Raw genomic sequence first — 11,255 nt, 5'->3', positions numbered from 1 at the left:
AGTGGTCAGGACTGAGTTAGACCCCGGGTCAACATTGACCCGCTAACAACGGTCAGTGGTGCCAATTCCTAACACAACATGAGGGTTAAGTCAGTGATAAAAGTGTCTTTCAAGGATAAGAGAGCTCCTGCACTGATTATTATAGTTCAATATTCAATATTTGATCACCAAAACCCCCCAAAAAGCATAAAAAGGGGGCCCCCCTGCCCGAAAAGGGCCCTTAAAAATCGGGCTTGCACCGCTTCGCACACTCGGTTACAACACACACAAGTGTAGCGCCCTTTTCAGCCTTTGAGCACCTGCCCCTCTAAAGTCCTGTGCACGTCCCTGCATGTCCCTAGAATCAGATACCAAGAACATGCAAATGGACCATTTTAAAAGAAAGTCTGTAAATGTTTATTCTACGTTATTATGGAATGAATGAGATTAATTTAATTTTTTTTTATAAATACAATATTTTTTAATTAATTTTGCGTTCATTTTCATAACGCGATAATTTGCTGTGTAATTAATTAATCTAATTAACGCGATAAACTGACAGCCCTATAAAAGGATAAAGATATACTCTTGGATCTTCCACTTATAATGTAAATTAACCCTGGGTTCTTTTAATTGAATGTCGGCGTGGTGAGCAGAGATGAGACGAGTCAGATGGCAGTCTACAGTTTACGGAAGTCTTGAGGCACCAAGAAGAATAGATCACAAATCCGGACCACCTGCATGAAAACCTCCTCTATGGGGGCAGACAATTGCAGAATGGCCACGACAACAGACAGTCACAAACTTTTATACATTGGTAGTTAGACACACCTCTTTTCTGACTTGATGATTGATAGTTGTCACGTCATAGCTTGAGGACAAAGAAACTTAAGGCGGGAAGAGAGGTAGAGGGAGGGGTCGTTTCAGTACGTGTCTTTCATTAAGGGTGGGGGCCGAACGATAATTGGTCCCTTGGGTCCCCCGCATTTGGGCGGTTGTGTATCTGTGTGTATATGATTGTGTATGCGTTTGAATGAGTGTGCGAGACTAGACACGAGTTCATGTCCTCAGTTTTAATCATTACTCTTTCACTTGACACTTTTGTGATACTTAAGCAACCAAGTGGTGGCCATAACTCCTATGTGTGTTTATCTGTGTGTATGTTTGTGTGTAAGTGTGTGTGAAACGAACTGTCTATCGGTGTCTATCGGTGTGTACGTGAGTGTGTATGTGCATGTGAGGTGTGTAAGTGTGTGAACTATATGTGTATATCTGTAGATGTGCGCGTGCGTGTACGTGTGTGTGTGTGTGTGTGTGAAGAGAGGGGTCCAGAGCCAAAAGGTCGGCAGGTCAAACCAAACGCAGGAGAGGAGAAAGCAGACATAGAACACAGACTCAGGTTTAAATATAAGATATTAATTCTATCACCTTATCAAAAGGGTATGACAGGAATTTTGATGGTTGATTCCTTCACCTATTACATTAACCTAAATCAAATTCCTTGTACGTGTAAACTACATGGCAATAAAGACTCTTCCTGATTCTTCTGATATCTCTCATTCACATTCAGCACTGCAGTGTGCTCCGCAGATAAAGGGGATTCTGATGCCATGATCAAGCAGCATTAAACAGCGCAAACGAAAATAGGGTTTACATTTACATTTGAGCATACATTTACATGCATCCCATTGCACTACGCCTCCTGTCCTCTTTCTTGATCTGTCCCGTATCGAGACATTTACATGCATCCCATTCAGAGCATGTGAGCGGAGCGGAGCGCCCGAGAAATCCGCTCTTCGCTCTAGACGTCTGGTTCCGCTCTCATTCGCTCATGTTGGCCCGCCCCCCCCCAAGTCGCCGCTCACCTTCATTTACGAATCAAGTGCTCCCCGCTCCACAGATATTTTTTTTGGAGCATGATGTAAATTAGCTTGATTTGACCAAACTATAACAGTCTGCACCCCCTGGGCCCCTTAACAATTGTTTGTATTGAGCTGTATTTTATTGTACCCATTCTGCAATGTTAAATAACGTTTATCCATTCAACTAAGATATGGTAGCTAGCCTAGCCGCAATGCTATGGTCGATCCATTCACGTTAGCATGTAAGCTAACAACAGCGGTAGCTTTAGTCTCTTGCTTTTTGTGAGACTAAACTCCGCTCTTAGTGGTACATTGTGTTGATGACTCTGCACCCCCCCTTAACAACTGTTTGTATTGAGCCGTATTGTATTGTACCCATTCTGCAATGTTAAATAACATTTATCCATTCAACTAGCTGTACAGTACTAAGCTATGTGCTAGCCTAGCCGCAATGCTATGGCCGATCCCATTCATGTTAGCATGTAAGCTAACAACAACAACGGTCTCTCGCTTTTTGAGAGACATAAACTCTCCGCTCTTGGTGGTACATTGTGTTGATGTTGGTTTCGTTTCATCAATAAATGAGGCAGAACACAGTGAATGTATCCTTTTTTTTTTTATTGGACTTTGTTTGTTTCTCACTGAAAATAAATGTTGCGTTCAGTCACCCGAGGTGATTTAAAGATGGCGGATTATACTTTGGTCTTAGCAGGATGTGAGTGACGGTTCACCCTTCTCATTGGTTGAAAATGGCCTTCATGTTTTGTACATCGCCACCTGTTGCTTTGGCATTGTACTACATGTATATTACATCAGTTTCTGTGTGATCGTGTGCACTGAGCGGCCGGGAGCGGCTTGGAGCGGAGGAAAGGTCTCTCTCCGGAAGTCGCGCCGACCCATTTTAAAACCCACCTCGTCGCTCACTTCAAAACCACCCGCTCACTCCCCGCTCCGCTCCCGCGCCGCGCCGCTCACATGCTCTGATCCCATTACACTACGCCTCCTGTCCTCTCTCTCTTGATCCATCCCGTATCGAGGACATTTACATGAATCCATTACACTACGCCTCCTGTCCTCTCTCTCTCTCGCATGTCCCACGTTTGGAGACCCCTGCAGCTAAAAACAATAGATACAAATTCTAATTTATACCTACCTCCATTCGTGCCATCGATGGAGGAGGCAAGATAGGGCGGCTTTGAGATGGGTGGGTGGGGGGATGGTTGTGGTTGCTTGTGGTTTTTTTTATGACTGCTGTCATGATCTGGGGGGGGGGGGGCACGTGGAAACTGTTGCTCTCTGATCCAAGCGGTTGAATCTACAACCACAGGCACGGTGTGGGGAATACCCTCTCTGTCTCTCTCTCTCTCTCTCTCTCTCTCTCTCTCTCTCTCTCTCTCTCTCTCGCTCTCTCTCTCTGCTCTCTCTCTGCTCTCTCTCTGCTCTCTCTCTCTCTCTCTCTCTCTCTCTCTCTCTCTCTCTCTCGCTCTCTCTCTCTGCTCTCTCTCTCTGCTCTCTCTCTGCTCTCTCTCTCTCTCTGCTCTCTCTCTGCTCTCTCTCTCTCTCTGCTCTCTCTCTCTTATTGATGATGGTTGCAAATTTATGGCAAATAAGCAGTACTGCGGAAAGAAGAAGAAAGATGGAGATAATTGATTCTTACAGAGAAAGAGAGGGGCGGAGAGAGAGGGGGGAAGAGAGGGGGGAGACCATTCTCCCGTCACGTTGTCAGTCCTGTAGGTGCAAACTAGTCCAAACCAGATTATTCACTTCATGACGAAGAAAAGGAATTTCTTTCTGATGACACTCGGGCTACAAGTGACATCTATTTCTGTTATGGTTTGTAACCGACCCCAATCGCACAACACAAGACAGGTATGATGGTTTGCCAAGAAACAGATATTTATTGAACAACAGGGAAATAAAGGGAAAAGGGCACTGTCCCTTTAAGGGAGAATCACAAATACAGGAATATAATATGAGGGGAAGGAAGGTGCCTTTAAGAGGCGGGCAGGAAAAGGGAACACTAAGGGAAAGTAAGGGAACACCTAAGGGAAGGTTAAGGGAACGCCTTGGGACAGAGGAACTAGAGACTAGGTAAACCAGGGACAAGGAACTAGGTGGAACTAGAAAGGGGAGAACTAGGGAACAGGAACTAGGTGGAACTAGAAGGGGAGAACTTGGGACCAGGAACTAGGTGGAACTAGAAAGGGGAGAACTAGGGAACAGGAACTAGGTGGAACTAGAAGGGGAGAACTTGGGACCAGGAACTAGGTGGAACTAGAAGGGGAGAACTAGGGAACAGAGGGGACTGAGGCCCGCGGAGGCGGGCTGGGGTACAGGGAGGAACTGGGGACTGGTGGGAAAACATCTGGGCCGCTCTGCAGGACAGAGGAGAGAGTTAATGCACAAAAGGGAAAAAACAGAGCAGGTGCAGAACAGTCCAAATAACAAAGTGAACAAAGGAATAATATCTTCGTGTGACAAACACACAGGGGGAGATGTAAAGTCCAAAAATACTATTCTAAGTGAGAACCAAAAACAGAGGCATTACGCTGGGAGATGAAATGTCCAAACTAACTAACAGAGGCAATACGCTGGGAGATGAAATGTCCAAACTAACTAACAGAGGCTATACGCTGGGAGATGAAATGTCCAAACTAACTAACAGAGGCTATACGCTGGGAGATGAAATGTCCAAACTAACTAACAGAGGCTATACGCTGGGAGAGTGACATCACAATCAAAACTCACCCAGGCGCATGCGCAAAGGTAAAGGGGCAGCAGCGGGAACGGGGGCAAGGGCACTACGCTGAGTGAGTGACATCACAATCAAAACTCACCCAGGCGTATGCGTAAAGGTACGGGGACAGCAGCGGGAACGGGGGCAAGGGCACTACGCTGAGTGAGTGACATCACAATCAAAACTCACCCAGGCGTATGCGTAAAGGTACGGGGACAGCAGCGGGAACGGGGGCAAGGGCACTACGCTGGGTGAGTGACATCACAATCAAAACTCACCCAGGCGCATGCGTAATGGTACAGGGACAGCAACGGGAACGAAGGCATCGCCACCGGGGCGGCTGGCTGTCCGAGCCGAGGGAGAGAGTGCTGGAACAGTGGCGGTGACGAGGGCATCGTCCACCGGGTAGCCGCTGTCGGAGCCGAGGAACAGAGTGCTGGAACAGTGGCGGTGACGAGGGCATCGTCCACCGGGTAGCCGCTGTCGGAGCCGAGGAACAGAGTGCGCGCCACACCTTGGTGTGCGCGTCGGAACAGGGAGCTGGAACAGTGGCGGTGGCGAGGATGTCGTCCACCGGGTAGCCACTGTCGAAGCCGAGGAACAGAGTGCGCGCCACACCTTGGTGTGCGCGTCGGAACAGGGAGCTGGATCAGTGGCGGTGGCGAGGATGTCGTCCACCGGGTAGCCACTGTCGGAGCCGAGGAACAGAGTGGCGCGCCACACCTTGGTGTGCGCGTCGGAACAGGGAGCTGGAACAGTGGCGGTGGCGAGGATGTCGTCCACCGGGTAGCCACTGTCGGAGCCGAGGAACAGAGTGGCGCGCCACACCTTGGTGTGCGCGTCGGAACAGAGAGCTGGAACAGTGGCGGTGGCGAGGATGTCGTCCACCGGGTAGCCACTGTCGGAGCCGAGGAACAGAGTGGCGCGCCACACCTTGGTGTGCGCGTCGGAACAGAGAGACGCATTGGGGTGCGTCTGCCAGGAGGAGTGTGCCAAGCACGAAGGTCTGGAAGATGCGCGTCTGTGCGCCGGTACGGAGGAGCGTGCCAAGCTCGAAGGTCTGGAAGATGCGCGTCAGTGCGCTGGTACGGAGGAGCGTGCCAAGCTCGAAGGTCTGGAAGATGCGCGTTGCGCGCTGGTCTGGAGAGCGTGCCAAGCTCGAGCGTCCTTGGAAGATGCGCGTTGCGCGCTGGTACGGAGGAGCGTGCCAAGCTCGAAGGTCTGGAAGATGCGCGTTGCGCGCTGGTCTGGAGAGCGTGCCAAGCTCGAGCGTCCTTGGAAGATGCGCGTTGCGCGCTGTGGACTGGAGAGCGTCTGCGCTGGTCTGGATGTGCGTCAGGACGACAGCTGCGCGGGGGGTCTGAAGTGGATGACTGGGATGCCTCCCGTGGAAGTCTAGGGAGCGCAGACCAGTCCCACTCTCAGGCAACGGCGACAGCAGGCGAAGGCTGGAGCAAACATCTCGACGCCGGAGAATGGAACAGCATAGGCAGACAGAGGATCTCCCGAAAGAGTCTAGATGTTTAGAGAATATGACTCGGCAAGTATACAACACGACCCCACGCCAAAACGAGGGGAAGCGCCCTGGTATTTAAAGCCCACAGGGGGACTAATTAGCCTGCCACCACAGGTGCGAGAGATAATAGAATATCCAACAGGTGTGGCCACTAAGGGTAAGGAACGAGAGGGTGGGGGCTAGAGAGAGTGAGTAGGGAATTCCTAACAGTAGGCTTAAAGAAGACAGAGAATAGGGAATTCCTAACAGTAGGCTTAAAGAAGACAGAGAATAGGGAATTCCTAACAGTAGGCTTAAAGAAGACAGAGAAAAGGTAGTGAGCAGCGGGCAAAACCTCACAGTATCCCCCCCTCCAACGGGAGCCACCCGGCGACCCAAAACAAATACAGACAGAGTGGCAGGGGGCAAAACAAGACAAAAACAAAGGCACTGGCCAAGCCAGTAGGGGAAGCCACCACAAGAGTGGGGCTAGCAAACGAAACAGGGTCGCCGAGGGGTAACTAGGGTAGCAGAGGGGCAACTGGTCTAGAGGAACTGGGTCTAGAGAACTAGTCCAGCGAACTGGGCAAGAGAACTGGTCTAGAGAACTGGTCTAGAGGAACTGGTCTAGAGGAACTGGGTCTAGAGAACTGGTCTAGAGCAACTGGTCTAGAGGAACTGAGGGGCAAGCAGGGTAGCTAAGGGGCAACCATGGTAGCACCGGGAAGGGCTAGCAGAGGGAAGGTTAGCTGCCAGGGCACTGATAGCTACAGGGCCTATGCTAGCTGTACTGCTACATCAACATAGAGGCTGCGCAAGCTGCCGGAGCCAGGCTAGCAGAGGGAAAGGGTAGCTGCCAGGGCACTGATAGCTACAGGGCCTATGCTAGCTGTACTGCTACATCAACATAGAGGCTGCGCTAGCTGCCGGAGCTAGGCTGGCAGACAGGGCTGGACCAGCATGAGAGAACAAGCTAGCTGGAAGGACAGTCCTAGCTGTGTGAGATAAACTGCACAAAAAAGTGGAGGCCATGCAGAGGGACCGGGTTAGCTGCTTGGGCCTGGCTAGCTACAGGGCCTATGCCAGCTGCAAGGGCTGCATAAACATAGAGGCTGTGCTAGCAGCCGGGGCAAAGCTAGCAGACAGGGGCTCTGCTGAGGGACTGGGTTAGCCGCCAGGGCATGGCTAGCTACAGGGCCTATGCCAGCAGCAAGGGCTGCATAAACATAGAGGCTGTGCTAGCAGCCGGGGCTAAGCTAGCAGACAGGGGCTCTGCTGAGGGACTGGGTTAGCTGCCAGGGCATGGCTAGCTACAGGGGGGTCAAACAGGGCAAAACGGGAAGCAAACAGGGGAGCTAACCGGGGAGACTAACAAGCTAAACAGGGAAGCTAAACTGGGCTAAACAGGGAAGCCAACAGGGCTAACAGGGGAGCCAGAGGGGACAAGAAAAAAAAAGGCAAACTCAACATACACAGTCTGTGCTGGCTGGGGTCGTAGACTTGGTGGGGTCGTACTGTTATGGTTTGTAACCGACCCCAATCGCACAACACAAGACAGGTATGATGGTTTGCCAAGAAACAGATATTTATTGAACAACAGGGAAATAAAGGGAAAAGGGCACTGTCCCTTTAAGGGAGAATCACAAATACAGGAATATAATATGAGGGGAAGGAAGGTGCCTTTAAGAGGCGGGCAGGAAAAGGGAACACTAAGGGAAAGTAAGGGAACACCTAAGGGAAGGTTAAGGGAACGCCTTGGGACAGAGGAACTAGAGACTAGGTAAACCAGGGACAAGGAACTAGGTGGAACTAGAAAGGGGAGAACTAGGGAACAGGAACTAGGTGGAACTAGAAGGGGAGAACTTGGGACCAGGAACTAGGTGGAACTAGAAAGGGGAGAACTAGGGAACAGGAACTAGGTGGAACTAGAAGGGGAGAACTTGGGACCAGGAACTAGGTGGAACTAGAAGGGGAGAACTAGGGAACAGAGGGGACTGAGGCCCGCGGAGGCGGGCTGGGGTACAGGGAGGAACTGGGGACTGGTGGGAAAACATCTGGGCCGCTCTGCAGGACAGAGGAGAGAGTTAATGCACAAAAGGGAAAAAACAGAGCAGGTGCAGAACAGTCCAAATAACAAAGTGAACAAAGGAATAATATCTTCGTGTGACAAACACACAGGGGGAGATGTAAAGTCCAAAAATACTATTCTAAGTGAGAACCAAAAACAGAGGCATTACGCTGGGAGATGAAATGTCCAAACTAACTAACAGAGGCAATACGCTGGGAGATGAAATGTCCAAACTAACTAACAGAGGCTATACGCTGGGAGATGAAATGTCCAAACTAACTAACAGAGGCTATACGCTGGGAGATGAAATGTCCAAACTAACTAACAGAGGCTATACGCTGGGAGAGTGACATCACAATCAAAACTCACCCAGGCGCATGCGCAAAGGTAAAGGGGCAGCAGCGGGAACGGGGGCAAGGGCACTACGCTGAGTGAGTGACATCACAATCAAAACTCACCCAGGCGTATGCGTAAAGGTACGGGGACAGCAGCGGGAACGGGGGCAAGGGCACTACGCTGAGTGAGTGACATCACAATCAAAACTCACCCAGGCGTATGCGTAAAGGTACGGGGACAGCAGCGGGAACGGGGGCAAGGGCACTACGCTGGGTGAGTGACATCACAATCAAAACTCACCCAGGCGCATGCGTAATGGTACAGGGACAGCAACGGGAACGAAGGCATCGCCACCGGGGCGGCTGGCTGTCCGAGCCGAGGGAGAGAGTGCTGGAACAGTGGCGGTGACGAGGGCATCGTCCACCGGGTAGCCGCTGTCGGAGCCGAGGAACAGAGTGCTGGAACAGTGGCGGTGACGAGGGCATCGTCCACCGGGTAGCCGCTGTCGGAGCCGAGGAACAGAGTGCGCGCCACACCTTGGTGTGCGCGTCGGAACAGGGAGCTGGAACAGTGGCGGTGGCGAGGATGTCGTCCACCGGGTAGCCACTGTCGAAGCCGAGGAACAGAGTGCGCGCCACACCTTGGTGTGCGCGTCGGAACAGGGAGCTGGATCAGTGGCGGTGGCGAGGATGTCGTCCACCGGGTAGCCACTGTCGGAGCCGAGGAACAGAGTGGCGCGCCACACCTTGGTGTGCGCGTCGGAACAGGGAGCTGGAACAGTGGCGGTGGCGAGGATGTCGTCCACCGGGTAGCCACTGTCGGAGCCGAGGAACAGAGTGGCGCGCCACACCTTGGTGTGCGCGTCGGAACAGAGAGCTGGAACAGTGGCGGTGGCGAGGATGTCGTCCACCGGGTAGCCACTGTCGGAGCCGAGGAACAGAGTGGCGCGCCACACCTTGGTGTGCGCGTCGGAACAGAGAGACGCATTGGGGTGCGTCTGCCAGGAGGAGTGTGCCAAGCACGAAGGTCTGGAAGATGCGCGTCTGTGCGCCGGTACGGAGGAGCGTGCCAAGCTCGAAGGTCTGGAAGATGCGCGTCAGTGCGCTGGTACGGAGGAGCGTGCCAAGCTCGAAGGTCTGGAAGATGCGCGTTGCGCGCTGGTCTGGAGAGCGTGCCAAGCTCGAGCGTCCTTGGAAGATGCGCGTTGCGCGCTGGTACGGAGGAGCGTGCCAAGCTCGAAGGTCTGGAAGATGCGCGTTGCGCGCTGGTCTGGAGAGCGTGCCAAGCTCGAGCGTCCTTGGAAGATGCGCGTTGCGCGCTGTGGACTGGAGAGCGTCTGCGCTGGTCTGGATGTGCGTCAGGACGACAGCTGCGCGGGGGGTCTGAAGTGGATGACTGGGATGCCTCCCGTGGAAGTCTAGGGAGCGCAGACCAGTCCCACTCTCAGGCAACGGCGACAGCAGGCGAAGGCTGGAGCAAACATCTCGACGCCGGAGAATGGAACAGCATAGGCAGACAGAGGATCTCCCGAAAGAGTCTAGATGTTTAGAGAATATGACTCGGCAAGTATACAACACGACCCCACGCCAAAACGAGGGGAAGCGCCCTGGTATTTAAAGCCCACAGGGGGACTAATTAGCCTGCCACCACAGGTGCGAGAGATAATAGAATATCAAACAGGTGTGGCCACTAAGGGTAAGGAACGAGAGGGTGGGGGCTAGAGAGAGTGAGTAGGGAATTCCTAACAGTAGGCTTAAAGAAGACAGAGAATAGGGAATTCCTAACAGTAGGCTTAAAGAAGACAGAGAATAGGGAATTCCTAACAGTAGGCTTAAAGAAGACAGAGAAAAGGTAGTGAGCAGCGGGCAAAACCTCACAGTATCCCCCCCTCCAACGGGAGCCACCCGGCGACCCAAAACAAATACAGACAGAGTGGCAGGGGGCAAAACAAGACAAAAACAAAGGCACTGGCCAAGCCAGTAGGGGAAGCCACCACAAGAGTGGGGCTAGCAAACGAAACAGGGTCGCCGAGGGGTAACTAGGGTAGCAGAGGGGCAACTGGTCTAGAGGAACTGGGTCTAGAGAACTAGTCCAGCGAACTGGGCAAGAGAACTGGTCTAGAGAACTGGTCTAGAGGAACTGGTCTAGAGGAACTGGGTCTAGAGAACTGGTCTAGAGCAACTGGTCTAGAGGAACTGAGGGGCAAGCAGGGTAGCTAAGGGGCAACCATGGTAGCACCGGGAAGGGCTAGCAGAGGGAAGGTTAGCTGCCAGGGCACTGATAGCTACAGGGCCTATGCTAGCTGTACTGCTACATCAACATAGAGGCTGCGCAAGCTGCCGGAGCCAGGCTAGCAGAGGGAAAGGGTAGCTGCCAGGGCACTGATAGCTACAGGGCCTATGCTAGCTGTACTGCTACATCAACATAGAGGCTGCGCTAGCTGCCGGAGCTAGGCTGGCAGACAGGGCTGGACCAGCATGAGAGAACAAGCTAGCTGGAAGGACAGTCCTAGCTGTGTGAGATAAACTGCACAAAAAAGTGGAGGCCATGCAGAGGGACCGGGTTAGCTGCTTGGGCCTGGCTAGCTACAGGGCCTATGCCAGCTGCAAGGGCTGCATAAACATAGAGGCTGTGCTAGCAGCCGGGGCAAAGCTAGCAGACAGGGGCTCTGCTGAGGGACTGGGTTAGCCGCCAGGGCATGGCTAGCTACAGGGCCTATGCCAGCAGCAAGGGCTGCATAAACATAGAGGCTGTGCTAGCAGCCGGGGCTAAGCTAGC

The sequence above is a fragment of the Notolepis coatsorum genome (assembly GCF_963971535.1).
Source record: "Notolepis coatsorum genome assembly, chromosome: 7".
Taxonomy (NCBI): Eukaryota; Metazoa; Chordata; class Actinopteri; order Aulopiformes; family Paralepididae; genus Notolepis; species Notolepis coatsorum.
The sequence above is the reverse complement of the archived record's forward strand: the minus strand, read 5'-3'. Positions refer to the sequence as shown.